At 45.4% G+C, this 17,534-nt stretch overlaps 1 long non-coding RNA gene across 1 annotated transcript; it reads right to left on the bottom strand.

The window, feature by feature from the left end:
- Positions 1-8,309: 8,309 nt before the first annotated feature.
- On the bottom strand, positions 8,310-17,211 carry LOC134969053 (uncharacterized). Its single transcript, XR_010189388.1, has 3 exons — positions 17,125-17,211; positions 16,506-16,768; positions 8,310-8,886 (listed from the first exon to the last, which is right to left on the bottom strand). It is a non-coding gene; the product is annotated as an uncharacterized LOC134969053 (long non-coding RNA).
- Positions 17,212-17,534: the final 323 nt, after the last annotated feature.

The raw sequence follows: 17,534 nt of genomic DNA, 5'->3' as shown, positions 1-17,534 counted from the left end.
CCCCTCAATAGCCAGCCATTCACACGCCTCTATTATTATGAATTATATACCTGTATGTAATATAATTAATAATAAACTAAAGTTTACTTTTTAAAATGTAAGATAACTAAAAGGTACCCAAGATAGGTGCTCACCTCAAAATGTTGGACTGTACAACAGTAAAAACATATATTCGATATTATTACTCTTTATTTAAATCAAAACAGTAGTACATTTCCTGCAAAGTATTGGTTTAAATAAAATTCTGGCCTCCACCTCCCCTCAATAGCCAGCCAATCACACGCCTCTATTATTATGAATTATATACCTGTATGTAATATAATTAATAATAAAGTAAACTAAAGTTTACTTTTTAAAATGTAAGATACCTAAGGGTACCCGAGATAGGTGCTCACCTCAAATGTTGGACTGTGCAACAGTAAAAACATATATTTGATATTATTACTCTTTATTTAAATCAAAACAGTAGTACATTTACTGCAAAGTATTGGTTTAAATAAAATTTTGGCATCCACCCCCCCTCAATAGCCAGCCAATCACACGCCTGTATTATTATTATTATTATTAATTATACACGTAATATAATTAATAATAAAGTAAACTAAAGTTTACTTTTTAAAATGTAAGGTACCTGAGGGTATCCGAGATAGGTGCTCACCTCAAATGTTGGACTATACAACAGTATAAACATATATTCTATATTATTAATCTTTATGTAAATCAACACAGTAGAACATCTACTGCAAAGTGTTGGTTTAAATAAAACTCTGGCCTCCACCTCCCCTCAATAGCCAGCCAATCACACCTGCATTATTATTAATTATATACATAATATAATTAATAATAAAGTATACTAAAGTTTACTTTTTAAAATGTAAGGTGCATAAGGGTACCCAAAATAGGTGTTCACCTCAAATGTTGAACTGAACAGTAAAAACATATTCTATATTATTTATCTTTATTTAAACCAACACAGTAGTACATTTACTGCAAAGTGTTGGTTTAAATAAAACTCTGGTCTCCACCTCCCCTCAATAGCCAGCCAATCACACGCCTGTATTATCAATTATATACCTGTAAGTAATATAATTAATAATAAAGTATACTAAAGTTTACTTTTCAAAATGTAAGGTACCTAAAGGTACCCAAAATAGGCGCTCACGTCAATTGTTGAACTGTACAACAGTAAAAACATATGTTCTAAATTATTAATCTTTATCTAAACCAACACAGTAGTACATTTACTGCAAAGTGTTGGTTTAAATAAAACTCTGGCCTTCACCTCCCCTCAATAACCAGCCAATCACATGCCTCTTTTATTATTAATTATATAAGTAATATAAATTAATAATAAAGTATACTAAAGTTTACTTATTAAAATGTTTTAAAATCTCTACACATATTCCTGAAAGAGATCTTCAGATTACACAGATGCCAAAAGAGATCATCTCAGGTCAAGGAGCTCACTTTGCGGCCAAATTCTGGCGGTCATTATATCATGACCTACAAATTCAACTCAAGTTTTCTTTGGCCTACCACCCACAGTCTAATCATAAGGTCAAGAGAGTCAACAATGATCTCAAGACCCCTGCCAGCTAACTCTGTACCAGCCTCTGAACTGAGTGCGAGAGAGTTTGCTAAGAGCTAGCAACTGGTATGGGAGCCCTACTTAAAACTAGAGATGAGCGGGTTCGGTTTCTTTGAATCCGAACCCGCACGAACTTCACTTTTTTTTTCACGGGTCCGAGCGACTCGGATCTTCCCGCCTTGCTCGGTTAACCCGAGCGCGCCCGAACGTCATCATGACGCTGTCGGATTCTCGCGAGACTCGGATTCTATATAAGGAGCCGCGCGTCGCCGCCATTTTCACACGTGCATTGAGATTGATAGGGAGAGGACGTGGCTGGCGTCCTCTCCATTTAGATTAGATTTAGAAGAGAGAGAGAGAGAGAGAGATTGCTGTGATACTGTAGATTAGAAGAGAGTGCAGAGTGCAGACAGAGTTTAGTGACTGACGACCACAGTGACCAGTGACCACCAGAGACAGTGCAGTTGTTTGTTTTATTTAATATATCCGTTCTCTGCCTGAAAAAAACGATACACAGTCACACAGTGACTCAGTCTGTGTGCACTGCTCAGCCCAGTGTGCTGCACATCAATGTATTGTATATAAAGCTTATAATTGTGGGGGAGACTGGGGAGCACTGCAGGTTGTTATAGCAGGAGCCAGGAGTACATGATAAATAATATTATATTAAAATTAAACAGTGCACACTTTTGCTGCAGGAGTGCCACTGCCAGTGTGACTAGTGGTGACCAGTGCCTGACCACCAGTATATTAGTAGTATTGTATACTATCTCTTTATCAACCAGTCTATATTAGCAGCAGACACAGTACAGTGCGGTAGTTCACGGCTGTGGCTACCTCTGTGTCGGCACTCGGCAGGCAGTCCGTCCATCCATAATTGTATTATATACCACCTAACCGTGGTTTTTTTTTTTCTTTCTTTATACCGTCGTCATAGTCATACTAGTTGTTACGAGTATACTACTATCTCTTTATCAACCAGTGTACAGTGCGGTAGTTCACGGCTGTGGCTACCTCTGTGTCGGAACTCGGCAGGCAGTCCGTCCATCCATAATTGTATTATAATATATACCACCTAACCGTGGTTTTTTTTTCGTTCTTTATACCGTCGTCATACTAGTTGTTACGAGTATACTACTATCTCTTTATCAACCAGTGTACAGTGCGGTAGTTCACGGCTGTGGCTACCTCTGTGTCGGAACTCGGCAGGCAGTCCGTCCATCCATAATTGTATTATAATATATACCACCTAACCGTGGTTTTTTTTTCGTTCTTTATACCGTCGTCATACTAGTTGTTACGAGTATACTACTATCTCTTTATCAACCAGTGTACAGTGCGGTAGTTCACGGCTGTGGCTACCTCTGTGTCGGCACTCGGCAGGCAGTCCGTCCAACCATAATTGTATTATATACCACCTAACCGTGGTTTTTTTTTCATTCTTTATACCGTCGTCATACTAGTTGTTACGAGTATACTACTATCTCTTTATCAACCAGTGTACAGTGCGGTAGTTCACGGCTGTGGCTACCTCTGTGTCGGCACTCGGCAGGCAGTCCGTCCAACCATAATTGTATTATATACCACCTAACCGTGGTTTTTTTTCATTCTTTATACCGTCGTCATACTAGTTGTTACGAGTATACTACTATCTCTTTATCAACCAGTGTACAGTGCGGTAGTTCACGGCTGTGGCTACCTCTGTGTCGGCACTCGGCAGCCCGTCCATAATTGTATATACCAGTGACCTAACCGTGGTTTTTTTTTTCTTTCTTTATACATACATACTAGTTACGAGTATACTATCTCTTTATCAACCAGTCTATATATTAGCAGCAGACACAGTACAGTGCGGTAGTTCACGGCTGTGGCTACCTCTGTGTCGGCACTCGGCAGCCCGTCCATAATTGTATACTAGTATCCAATCCATCCATCTGCATTGTTTACCTGAGGTGCCTTTTAGTTGTGCCTATTAAAATATGGAGAACAAAAATGTTGAGGTTCCAAAATTAGGGAAAGATCAAGATCCACTTCCACCTCGTGCTGAAGCTGCTGCCACTAGTCATGGCCGAGACGATGAAATGCCAGCAACGTCGTCTGCCAAGGCCGATGCCCAATGGCATAGTACAGAGCATGTCAAAACCAAAACACCAAATATCAGTAAAAAAAGGACTCCAAAACCTAAAATAAAATTGTCGGAGGAGAAGCGTAAACTTGCCAATATGCCATTTACCACACGGAGTGGCAAGGAACGGCTGAGGCCCTGGCCTATGTTCATGGCTAGTGGTTCAGCTTCACATGAGGATGGAAGCACTCAGCCTCTCGCTAGAAAACTGAAAAGACTCAAGCTGGCAAAAGCACCGCAAAGAACTGTGCGTTCTTTGAAATCCCAAATCCACAAGGAGAGTCCAATTGTGTCGGTTGCGATGCCTGACCTTCCCAACACTGGACGTGAAGAGCATGCGCCTTCCACCATTTGCACGCCCCCTGCAAGTGCTGGAAGGAGCACCCGCAGTCCAGTTCCTGATAGTCAGATTGAAGATGTCAGTGTTGAAGTACACCAGGATGAGGAGGATATGGGTGTTGCTGGCGCTGGGGAGGAAATTGACCAGGAAGATTCTGATGGTGAGGTGGTTTGTTTAAGTCAGGCACCCGGGGAGACACCTGTTGTCCGTGGGAGGAATATGGCCGTTGACATGCCAGGTGAAAATACCAAAAAAATCAGCTCTTCGGTGTGGAGGTATTTCACCAGAAATGCGGACAACAGGTGTCAAGCCGTGTGTTCCCTTTGTCAAGCTGTAATAAGTAGAGGTAAGGACGTTAACCACCTCGGAACATCCTCCCTTATACGTCACCTGCAGCGCATTCATAATAAGTCAGTGACAAGTTCAAAAACTTTGGGTGACAGCGGAAGCAGTCCACTGACCAGTAAATCCCTTCCTCTTGTAACCAAGCTCACGCAAACCACCCCACCAACTCCCTCAGTGTCAATTTCCTCCTTCCCCAGGAATGCCAATAGTCCTGCAGGCCATGTCACTGGCAAGTCTGACGAGTCCTCTCCTGCCTGGGATTCCTCCGATGCATCCTTGCGTGTAACGCCTACTGCTGCTGGCGCTGCTGTTGTTGCCGCTGGGAGTCGATGGTCATCCCAGAGGGGAAGTCGTAAGCCCACTTGTACTACTTCCAGTAAGCAATTGACTGTTCAACAGTCCTTTGCGAGGAAGATGAAATATCACAGCAGTCATCCTACTGCAAAGCGGATAACTGAGTCCTTGACAACTATGTTGGTGTTAGACGTGCGTCCGGTATCCGCCGTTAGTTCACAGGGAACTAGACAATTTATTGAGGCAGTTTGCCCCCGTTACCAAATACCATCTAGGTTCCACTTCTCTAGGCAGGCGATACCGAGAATGTACACGGACGTCAGAAAAAGACTCACCAGTCTCCTAAAAAATGCAGTTGTACCCAATGTCCACTTAACCACGGACATGTGGACAAGTGGAGCAGGGCAGGGTCAGGACTATATGACTGTGACAGCCCACTGGGTAGATGTATGGACTCCCGCCGCAAGAACAGCAGCGGCGGCACCAGTAGCAGCATCTCGCAAACGCCAACTCTTTCCTAGGCAGGCTACGCTTTGTATCACCGCTTATCAGAATACGCACACAGCTGAAAACCTCTTACGGCAACTGAGAAAGATCATCGCGGAATGGCTTACCCCAATTGGACTCTCCTGTGGATTTGTGGCATCGGACAACGCCAGCAATATTGTGTGTGCATTAAATATGGGCAAATTCCAGCACGTCCCATGTTTTGCACATACCTTGAATTTGGTGGTGCAGAATTTTTTAAAAAACGACAGGGGCGTGCAAGAGATGCTGTCGGTGGCCAGAAAAATTGCGGGACACTTTCGGCGTACAGGCACCACGTACAGAAGACTGGAGCACCACCAAAAACTACTGAACCTGCCCTGCCATCATCTGAAGCAAGAAGTGGTAACGAGGTGGAATTCAACCCTCTATATGCTTCAGAGGTTGGAGGAGCAGCAAAAGGCCATTCAAGCCTATACAATTGAGCACGATATAGGAGGTGGAATGCACCTGTCTCAAGTGCAGTGGAGAATGATTTCAACGTTGTGCAAGGTTCTGATGCCCTTTGAACTTGCCACACGTGAAGTCAGTTCAGACACTGCCAGCCTGAGTCAGGTCATTCCCCTCATCAGGCTTTTGCAGAAGAAGCTGGAGGCATTGAAGAAGGAGCTAAAAGGGAGCGATTCCGCTAGGCATGTGGGACTTGTGGATGCAGCCCTTAATTCGCTTAACAAGGATTCACGGGTGGTCAATCTGTTGAAATCAGAGCACTACATTTTGGCCACCGTGCTCGATCCTAGATTTAAAGCCTACCTTGGATCTCTCTTTCCGGCAGACACAGGTCTGCTGGGGTTGAAAGACCTGCTGGTGACAAAATTGTCAAGTCAAGCGGAACGCGACCTGTCAACATCTCCTCCTTCACATTCTCCCGCAACTGGGGGTGCGAGGAAAAGGCTCAGAATTCCGAGCCCACCCGCTGGCGGTGATGCAGGGCAGTCTGGAGCGACTGCTGATGCTGACATCTGGTCCGGACTGAAGGACCTGACAACGATTACGGACATGTCGTCTACTGTCACTGCATATGATTCTCTCAACATTGATAGAATGGTGGAGGATTATATGAGTGACCGCATCCAAGTAGGCACGTCACACAGTCCGTACTTATACTGGCAGGAAAAAGAGGCAATTTGGAGGCCCTTGCACAAACTGGCTTTATTCTACCTAAGTTGCCCTCCCACAAGTGTGTACTCCGAAAGAGTGTTTAGTGCCGCCGCTCACCTTGTCAGCAATCGGCGTACGAGGTTACATCCAGAAAATGTGGAGAAGATGATGTTCATTAAAATGAATTATAATCAATTCCTCCGCGGAGACATTGACCAGCAGCAATTGCCTCCACAAAGTACACAGGGAGCTGAGATGGTGGATTCCAGTGGGGACGAATTGATAATCTGTGAGGAGGGGGATGTACACGGTGATATATCGGAGGGTGAAGATGAGGTGGACATCTTGCCTCTGTAGAGCCAGTTTGTGCAAGGAGAGATTAATTGCTTCTTTTTTGGGGGGGGTCCAAACCAACCCGTCATATCAGTCACAGTCGTGTGGCAGACCCTGTCACTGAAATGATGGGTTGGTTAAAGTGTGCATGTCCTGTTTTGTTTATACAACATAAGGGTGGGTGGGAGGGCCCAAGGATAATTCCATCTTGCACCTCTTTTTTCTTTTCTTTTTCTTTGCATCATGTGCTGATTGGGGAGGGTTTTTTGGAAGGGACATCCTGCGTGACACTGCAGTGCCACTCCTAAATGGGCCCGGTGTTTGTGTCGGCCACTAGGGTCGCTAATCTTACTCACACAGTCAGCTACCTCATTGCGCCTCTTTTTTTCTTTGCGTCATGTGCTGTTTGGGGAGGGTTTTTTGGAAGGGACATCCTGCGTGACACTGCAGTGCCACTCCTAGATGGGCCCGGTGTTTGTGTCGGCCACTAGGGTCGCTTATCTTACTCACACAGCGACCTCGGTGCAAATTTTAGGACTAAAAATAATATTGTGAGGTGTGAGGTATTCAGAATAGACTGAAAATGAGTGTAAATTATGGTTTTTGAGGTTAATAATACTTTGGGATCAAAATGACCCCCAAATTCTATGATTTAAGCAGTTTTTTAGTGTTTTTGGAAAAAAACACCCGAATCCAAAACACACCCGAATCCGACAAAAATAATTCGGTGAGGTTTTGCCAAAACGCGTTCGAACCCAAAACACGGCCGCGGAACCGAACCTAAAACCAAAACCCGAAAAATTTCAGGCGCTCATCTCTACTTAAAACCTCTTATTGCTAGAAGATCCAGGCAGTCCGGAAATGTCAAGCCATTCCCCAACTCAAACTAGTTGATTAAGTATGGCTATCTACTCAAAATCTGCGTCTCTGGGCTCCATCTATGAAATTTGCTCAACGTTTTATTGGCCCCTCATATAACAGCTTTGACTGCCTGGATATTTGAGAGTCCAAAATTGCTTTCAAATCTCTCTCCTCACAACCTTAATTCTGAATCCGTTCTACACATCAAAATCTAGGTCACCACCAGTTGAAACTGATCAAGGGGAAAGAATATGAAATGAAAGAGATCCTTGACTCCAGGTTCAAGAACAATTCCATGTACCTTTATTGATCAAAAACATTCCATCAAAAATTCCTGTGTAAACCCCAATGTCCAGTGGCCACTTATAGAGGAGGAGGATATGGTACGTTAACATCACATACAGATACATTCTGGCGGGTGCAACAGGTATATAGCTGTACAGTTAATACATATATTTTATATTATTAATCTTTATTTAAGCCAACACATGATTAACAGGATCTTGTTTAAGAAGAAAATCAAACACAAAACAAGACAATACTAACATTTACTGCAAAGTGTTGGCTTAAATAAAGTCTGGCCTCCACCTCCCCTTAATAGCCAGCCAATCACACTCCTGTATTAACATTAATTGTATAAGTAATAATAATAATAATAATAATAATAATAATAAATAGTAATATGAATATAATACTAATAGTAATAAAAAATATAAATGTAATAATAATAATAATAATAATAGTAATAAATATAAATAATAATAATAGTAATATAATGTTAATAATAAATATTAGTAATATAATAAATAATACAATATTGTAAATGTATTCTAATATGTAGGGCAACCAGGAGGTACCATACACTTGCCGAATCAGAAGACCTCCACTTCACCTAGGTTCTGTTTAGTCCTAAGGGTCCCGATGTCACGCTCCAGACTCTTATATCCTGTTACCTGCCAATACACTGTTTCTCCTGTTTGTCCCAGAGGTCCAGTTTAGTTATCCGGTTCCAGTCCGGCTCAGCAATCCAGTTATAGTCCAACACATCATTCCAGTCCAAGTCCAGCAATCCAGTTCCAATCTGGTTCAAAATTACCAGTTTCAGCCGTCTACATTACTGGTATCATTCCGGTTTCTCCTGCTACTCAGCAAAGAACTAGGTGCAAGAATATAAACTACCCCTGCGCCAACCACGTACTCCAGCTCTCCTGTGCATTACACGAGACTACTCATACCAGCTTCTTCTGCTCTATGAAAAGGAATTTTACCAAGCCATCAAGGTTCCTCCATGTAGCCCATAGTCCAGCTCCAGTTACCACTCCTCAGTATCAGCATCCCTCGCCAAACATATTTCTATAATAACAAATGGAATTGTATCTATTGGTTAATAGCTGCACTACATAAGAACCAGGTATTGGTAACACAATAGTATTCTACAAACTCTACACATATTCTGAACATACTCAGATTTATACTATTTTACTGATACCTAGTAACTATTCTTTTTATCTCTTATAATTAAGATGCCAGTTATATTAATCTCACCAATATTTCCTGCAACTTTTAGTATTTTTAACAAAGGTAACTTTATTGCATTAGCAATAATAAGAATTTACTCACCGGTAATTCTATTTCTCGTAGTCAGTAGTGGATGCTGGGGACTCCGTAAGGACCATGGGGAAAAGACGGGCTCCGCAGGAGACTGGGCACTCTAAAGAAAGATTAGGTACTATCTGGTGTGCACTGGCTCCTCCCTCTATGCCCCTCCTCCAGACCTCAGTTAGGGAAACTGTGCCCGGAAGAGCTGACATTACAAGGAAAGGATTTTGGAATCCAGGGTAAGACTCATACCAGCCACACCAATCACACCGTACAACTCGTGATAACCTTACCCAGTTAACAGTATGTACAACAACTGAGCATCACTCAACGGATGGCTCATAACAATAACCCTTTAGTAAGCAATAACTATATACACGTATTGCAGAAAGTCCGCACTTGGGACGGGCGCCCAGCATCCACTACGGACTACGAGAAAATAGAATTACCGGTGAGTAAATTCTTATTTTCTCTAACGTCCTAGTGGATGCTGGGGACTCTGTAAGGACCATGGGGATTCTCCCAAACGGGCGGGAGAGTGCGGATGACTCTGCAGCACCGAATGAGCAAACACAAGGTCCTCCTCAGCCAGGGTATCAAACTTGTAGAACTTTGCAAAAGTGTTTGAACCCAACCAAGTAGCCGCTCGGCAAAGCTGTAAAGCCGAGACCCCTCGGGCAGCCGCCCAAGAAGAGCCCACCTTCCTTGTGGAATGGGCTTTCACTGATTTTGGATGCGGCAATCCAGCCGCAGAATGAGCCAGCTGAATCGTGTTACAGATCCAGCGAGCAATAGTTTGCTTTGAAGCAGGAGCACCCAGCTTGTTGGGTGCATACAGAATAAACAGCGAGTCAGTCTTCCTGACTCCAGCCGATCTGGAAACATATATTTTCAAAGCCCGGACTACGTCCAGCAGCTTGGAGTCCTCCAAGTCCCGAGTAGCCGCAGGGACCACAATAGGTTGGTTCAAATGAAACGATGATACCACCTTTGGGAGAAATTGGGGACGAGTCCACAATTCTGTCCTGTCCATATGGAAGATCAAATAAGGGCTTTTACATGACAAAGCCGCCAATTCTGATACACGCCTCGCCGATGCTAAGGCCAACAGCATGACCACTTTCCACGTGAGATACTTTAGTTCCACTGTCTTAAGGGGTTCAAACCAGTGGGATTTCAGGAAATCCAACACAACGTTAAGATCCCAAGGTGCCACTGGTGGCACAAAAGGGGGCTGAATATGCAGCACTCCCTTTACAAACGTCTGAACCTCAGGCAGTGAAGCCAGTTCTTTTTGAAAGAAAATGGATAGGGCCGAAATCTGGACCTTTATGGACCCTAATTTCAGGCCCATCAGCATAGGAATCACTTCATCCGGGATGCCCTTTTCCGTTAGGATCCGGCGTTCAACCGCCATGCCGTCAAACGCAGCCGCGTTAAGTCTTGGAACAGACAGGGCCCCTGTTGCAACAGGTCCTGTCTGAGAGGCAGAGGCCATGGGTCCTCTGTGATCATCTCTTGTAGTGCTGGGTACCAAGTCCATCTTGGCCAATCCGGAACGAAGAGTATTGTTCTCACTCCTCTTTTTCTTACTGTTCTCAGTACCTTGGATATGAGAGGAAGAGGAGGGAACACATATACCGACTGGAACACCCAGGGTGTCACTAGCGCATCCACAGCTATCGCCTGAGGGTCCCTTGACCTGGTGCAATATCTTTTTAGCTTTTTGTTGAGGCGGGACGCCATCATGTCCACCTGTGGCAGTTCCCATCGATTTGCAATCTGTGTGAAGACTTCTTGATGAAGTCCCCACTCTCCCGGATGGAGGTCGTGTCTGCTGAGGAAGTCTGCTTCCCAGTTGTCCACTCCCGGAATGAACACTGCTGACAGTGCTTGTACGTGAATCTCCGCCCAACGAAGAATCTTTGTGGCTTCTGCCATCGCCACCCTGCTTCTTGTGCCGCCCTGGCGGTTTACATGGGCGACCGCCGTGATGTTGTCTGACTGAATCTGGACTGGTTGGTCTCGAAGCAGAGGCTCCGCTTGACTCAGGGCGTTGTATATGGCCCTTAGTTCCAGTATATTTATGTGCAGACAAGTCTCCTGACTTGACCACAGCCCTTGGAAGTTTCTTCCTTGAGTGACTGCCCCCCATCCGCGGAGGCTTGCATCCGTGGTCACCAGGACCCAGTCCTGTATGCCGAACCTGCGGCCCTCGAGTAGATGAGCACTCTGCAGCCACCACAGAAGAGACACCCTGGCCCTCGGGGACAGGGTGATCAGCCGATGCATCTGAAGCTGCGATCCGGACCACTTGTCCAACAGATCCCACTGAAAGATCATCGCATGGAACCTGCCGAAGGGAATGGCTTCGTATGAGGCCACCATCTTTCCCAGGACTCGCGTGCAGTGATGCACCGACACCTGTTTTGGTTTTAGGAGGTCCCTGACCAGAGTCACTAACTTCTGGGCCTTCTCCTCCGGGAGAAACACCTTCTTCTGTTCTGTGTCCAGAATCATACCCAGGAAGGGCAGACGCGTCGTAGGAATCAGCTGCGACTTTGGAATATTCAGAATCCAGCCGTGCTGTTGCAACACTTTCTGAGAGTGTGCTATGCTGATCAACAACTGCTCCCTGGACCTCGCCCTTTTGAGGAGATCGTCCAAGTACGGGATAACCGTAACTCCTTGCTTCCGAAGGAGTACCATCATTTCGGCCATTACCTTGGTAAATACTCTTGGTGCCGTGGACAGACCAAACGGCAACGTCTGGAATTGGTAATGACAGTCCTGTACCACAAACCTGAGGTACTCCTGGTGAGGTGGATAAATGGGGACATGCAAGTAAGCATCCTTGATGTCCAGAGATACCATAAAATCCCCCTCTTCCAGGCTTGCAATGACCGCTCTGAGCGATTCCATTTTGAACTTGAATTTTTTCATATAAATGTTCAAGGATTTTAAATTCAGAATAGGTCTTACCGAACCGTCCGGTGTCGGTACCACAAACAGTGTGGAATAGTAACCCCTTCCCTGTTGAAGGAGGGGGACCATTATCATCACTTGCTGGAGGTACAGCTTGTGAATTGCCGCCAGGACTACCTCCCTTTCCGTGGGAGAAGCTGGCAAGGCTGATTTTAGGTAACGGTGAGGGGGAGTCACTTCGAACTCCAGCTTGTATCCCTGAGATACAATTTGTATAGCCCAAGGATCCACCTTTGAGCGAACCCACTGGTTGCTGAATTTTCGGAGACGCGCCCCCACCGCTCCTGGCTCCGCCTGTGGAGCCCCAGCGTCATGCGGTGGACTTAGTGGAAGCCGGGAAGGACTTTTGTTCCAGGGAACTAGCTGCATGGTGCAGCTTCTTTCCTCTACTCCTGCCTCTGGCAGGAAAGGATGCACCTCTGACCTTCTTGCTTCTCTGAGAATGAAAGGACTGCATTTGATAATACGGTGCTTTCTTAGGCTGTGAGGAAACCTGAGGCAAAAAAGTCGACTTTCCAGCTGTCGCTGTGGACACAAGGTCCGAGAGGCCGTCCCCAAACAATTCCTCACCCTTTTAAGGCAAAACCTCCATGTGTTTTTTTTTTAGAATCGGCATCCCCTGTCCATTGCCGAGTCCATAAGACCCTCCTGGCAGAAATGGACATTGCATTATTCTAGAGCCCAGCAGGCAAATGTCCCTCTGGGCATCCCGCCTATATAAGACGGCGTCTTTTATATGGTCCAGGGTTAGCAAGACAGTATCCCTGTCCAGGGCATCTATGTCCTCTGACAGAGTATCTGTCCATGCTGCTACAGCGCTACACATCCAGGCTGAAGCAATAGCTGGTCTCAGTAGAGTACCAGAGTGTGTATACACTGATTTCAAGATAGCTTCCTGATTCCTATCCGCAGGATCCTTTAGGGCGGCCGTATCCTGAGACGGCAGGGCCACCTTCTTAGATAAGCGTGTCAGCGCCTTGTCTACCCTAGGGGAGGATTCCCAACGTAACCTGTCCGTTGGCGGGAAAGGGTACGCCAGCAGTAATTTTTTGGAAATCACCACTTTCTTATCAGGGGAACGCTTCTTCACATAACTCATTTAATTCATGTGACGGGGGAAAGTCACTGCCTGCTTTTTCTCCCCAAACATATACACCCTCTTATCAGGGACAGGGTTAACCTCTGAAATGTGCAATACATCTTTCATTGCAATAATCATGTAGCGGATGGCCTTGGTCATCTTAGGCTGTAATTGTGCCTCATCATCGTCGACACTGGAGTCGGACTCCGTGTCGGCATCTGTGTCAACTATCTGAGATAGTGGGCGTTTATGAGACCCTGACGGCCTCTGAGTCGCCTGGGCAGGCCCGGGTTGAGACCCCGGCTGTCCCAAGGCTGCAGCGTCATCAAACCTTTTATGCAAGGAGCTTACATTATCATTTAAGACCTTCCACATATCCATCCAATCAGGTGTCGGCCCCGACGGCGGCAACACCACATTTATCCGCACTTGCTCCGCCTCCACGTAACCCTCCTCATCAAACATGTCGACACAGCCGTACCAACACACAGGACACACATAGGGAATACTCTGACTGAGGACAGGACCCCACAAAGGCCTTTGGGGAGACAGAGAGAGAATATGCCAGCACACACCACAGCGCTATATAACCCAGGGATATTCACTATAATAAGTGATTACCCAATAGCTGCCGATTTTATGTCTTTTGCGCCAAAATTTGTGTGCCCCCCCTCTCTTTTTTACCCTTCTTGTACCTGGATACTGCAGGGGAGAGCCTGGGGAGCATCCTTCCAGCGGAGCTGTGAAGAGAAAATGGCGCTGGTGTGCTGAGGAAGAAGGCCCCGCCCCCTCAGCGGCGGGCTTCTGTCCCGCTTCTGTGTGAAAAAAATGGCGGGGGTTTTTACATATATACAGTGCCTGACTGTATATATGTATGTTATGCCAAAAAGGTACTTCAATTGCTGCCCAGGGCGCCCCCCCCCCCCCCAGCGCCCTGCACCCTACAGTGACCGGAGTGTGAAAGTGTGCTGGGAGCAATGGCGCACAGCTGCAGTGCTGTGCGCTACCTTAAATGAAGACAGGAGTCTTCAGCCGCCGTTTTCGCCGTCTTCAAGCTTCTGTTCTTCTGGCTCTGCGAGGGGGACGGCGGCGCGGCTCCGGGAACGGACGATCGAGGACAGATGCCTGTGTTCGAACCCTCTGGAGCTAATGGTGTCCAGTAGCCTAAGAAGCGCAACCTAGCTGTAGACAGGTAGGTCTGCTTCTCTCCCCTCAGTCCCTCGTAGCAGTGAGTCTGTTGCCAGCAGAAGCTCACTGAAAATAAAAAACCTAACAAATACTTTCTTTTACTAGCAGGCTCAGGAGAGCCCACTAGGAGCACCCAGCTCTGGCCGGGCACAGATTCTAACTGGGGTCTGGAGGAGGGGCATAGAGGGAGGAGCCAGTGCACACCAGATAGTACCTAATCTTTCTTTAGAGTGCCCAGTCTCCTGCGGAGCCCGTCTATTCCCCATGGTCCTTACGGAGTCCCCAGCATCCACTAGGACGTTAGAGAAAAGGGGGTCATTCAGAGATGAACGCAGATGGCTGCATATGCAGCGAGATCTGCAGTCTTCGCTGCACATGCTAGGTGCTGCCCAACACAGAGCAAGGCCACCCAGCATGTGTGAGGCCGCCTGCCGATGCATCTGCAATCTAATTGCAAACGCACTGGAACTAAGGTTGACCCCTGCCGTGAGCCAGGTGGTCAGCGGCCATTTTTGTTAGGCGGCTGCGTGTGTGATCATGCAAGCACCCCGAAAAATGGTCCTTGACCACCCCCATTTTCCCAGCACTGCCCATGCAACACCATAACTCCACCACCGCTCGCAATGGCCTTGCCTGTTAATCACATTGCAGTTGCATCCATCAGGGATGAGATCGCAATGTGTTTGGATGCGTAGCCACTGTGTGGCAACTACGCATGCACAGATTTCCGACACTGGAAAACTGCGCTGTGGGCTACTGTTATGGCAGGGTATGACTGACCCTCTAAATGTATACTAGCTTTGTTTAGTTATAAGACCTGCAGTAGCGCTAAAAGTATACTAGCTTTGTTATAAAACCTGCATTAGCACTAAATGTATACTAGCTTTGTTATAACACCTGCATTTGTACTAAATGTATACTAGTTTAGCTATAACACCTGCATTAGCACTAGGCGGGTAATTCAGACTTGATCGCAACAGCAACTTTGTTAGCAGTTGGGCAAAACCATGTGCACTGCAGGGGGGGCAGATATAACATGTGCAGAGAGAGATATATTTGGGTGTGGTGTGTTCAAACTGAAATCTAAATAAGCAGTGTAAAAATAAAACAGCCAGTATTTACCCTGCACAGAAACAAAATAACCCACCCAAATCTAACTCTCTCTGCACATGTTATATCTGCCCCACCTGCAGTGCACATGGTTTTGCCCAACTGCTAACAAAGTTGCTGCTGCGATCAACTCTGAATTACCCCCTAAATGTATACTAGTTTAACTATAACACCTGCATTAGCACTAAATGTATACTAGATTTGCTATAATACCTGCAATTGCACTAAATGTATACTAGATATGTTTTGTTATAATACTTATTAATTAATTAATTACTTATTAATTCTTATGTTAAGAGACCAAGGAGCAAGATAAGGGCTGTCATGAGTATGAAGTGCCGGCCTGATTCAGACATGTACGTATAGGCAATGCATACACATCTACAATGATTTTAGATCTGTGCATGTGCAGGTCAGTAGTGAGCAAGTGCAGATCTGTGGATGTGGACATAGTCGAAGTGTTCCCTAAGCTGCAACTGCTGTTTGGGGGCACAGCTGCTGCGTACAAAGACACAGTGTCTGTGCTATAGCATCTACCTCTGAATCTGCCACTGGGTCACCTTAATGCCTGTATGCATGGCATCTAAGAACAGATATAACATAGATTTTGGTGGGTATATTGTTTCTCTGCAGGGTAAATACGGTCTGCTTTATTTTTATACTGCAATTTAGATTCCAGTTTGAACACACCTCACTCGAAGCTAAGTTTCTGTACACATTTACATCTGCCCCACCTGCAGTGCTACATGGTTTTGCCCAATTGCTAACAACTCTGAATAAACCTTTTAGTGTGCACACTGAGCATCTGATCCATTCAGTACTATTAATGAGGGACTTTTGTACTCTTTACATTTGAGACTTCTTCCCTTTTCTCCATTCCCCCTTTTTATGGTCAATTTAGTATCTTATCTGATACAAAATCAGCTGGTGCTAAAGCGCCACATACATACCAAATAAATGTACTGTACATATTTATAATATCTACACAGATGCACTGTATGTTACTCACGTTGTCTCTACAGTATCTCCAGATCTTTGAGGGTTTCCGAGATCAAACACAGTCTGACTAATGATAAGAGATGTTATACCGACTGATGTAATCTGGGCAGCTGGAGAGTGGCCGGCTGTTTTTGCTACAGGCTGGACCTTCTACTGAACCCTAAGGGACATCATCAGAAAGTTCATGATGGATGCAACTTAAGATGTTATTGGAAGCGGCTCCAGTGGATGGTGTTACTCCGACGTCTGAGAAGGAGATTCTTTCTCTGATGTCTGCAGGCAAAATTTAACATCAGCCATAAATCACATGAAAGGGTGAGGAAAAACCTCCTGAATACGTGGGACAGATAGAGTATAAATGTGGTTATAGGTATTTATCATAGTCATTCTATTCTATAGTAGAAGCACAACTGACTTTGACTTTACACTATGTGTATATTATTAATATAGGAATGGAGCCAATGAAGAGTTAACCATGATTAAATTTAGTATATGTGGCAACACAAGCCCATGTATGGTAACACAACATGACCCCATCACCTCGCTCCATATAAGCATGTAGTCTATCCCTGTTATGACTCACATATGATTAATGTCACATATGTTACCTGTCAGTTCTATGTACTTACGTTGCCGGGTACAGGGGGCTGCACATGGAGAGCTTTTAGTTCTTCCCAATCTATGTCCCAGAAGAATGGATATTGGCCCTCATTCCGAGTTGATCGCAGAGAGACATCGCATTGCAAATGTGCAAAACCTAACTAACTGCGCATGCGCAAATGCTTAAATACACATGCGCGAGCTCAGCCTAACGACACCGGTGCAAAAATACTACAAAAAAACCCACACGTTACTCACAAACGAAAACGAGGAGTGGCGGAGGCGTGGTGGTGGCGAGACTTCGCAATGGTCCGACATGGGCATGAAAGTGGGCGTACAGTGTGGGAGTATGCAACTCGCAATGGGCGTGTTTTTCGCAATAAAACATTGTCGCTGTTAAAACTAACATAGGAATCCATAGCAATCTTCACCTAGCAGC

Source organism: Pseudophryne corroboree, chromosome 11 (genome assembly GCF_028390025.1).
Source record: "Pseudophryne corroboree isolate aPseCor3 chromosome 11, aPseCor3.hap2, whole genome shotgun sequence".
NCBI classification, from domain to species: Eukaryota; Metazoa; Chordata; class Amphibia; order Anura; family Myobatrachidae; genus Pseudophryne; species Pseudophryne corroboree.
This window is presented reverse-complemented; position numbering and strand designations above follow the sequence as displayed.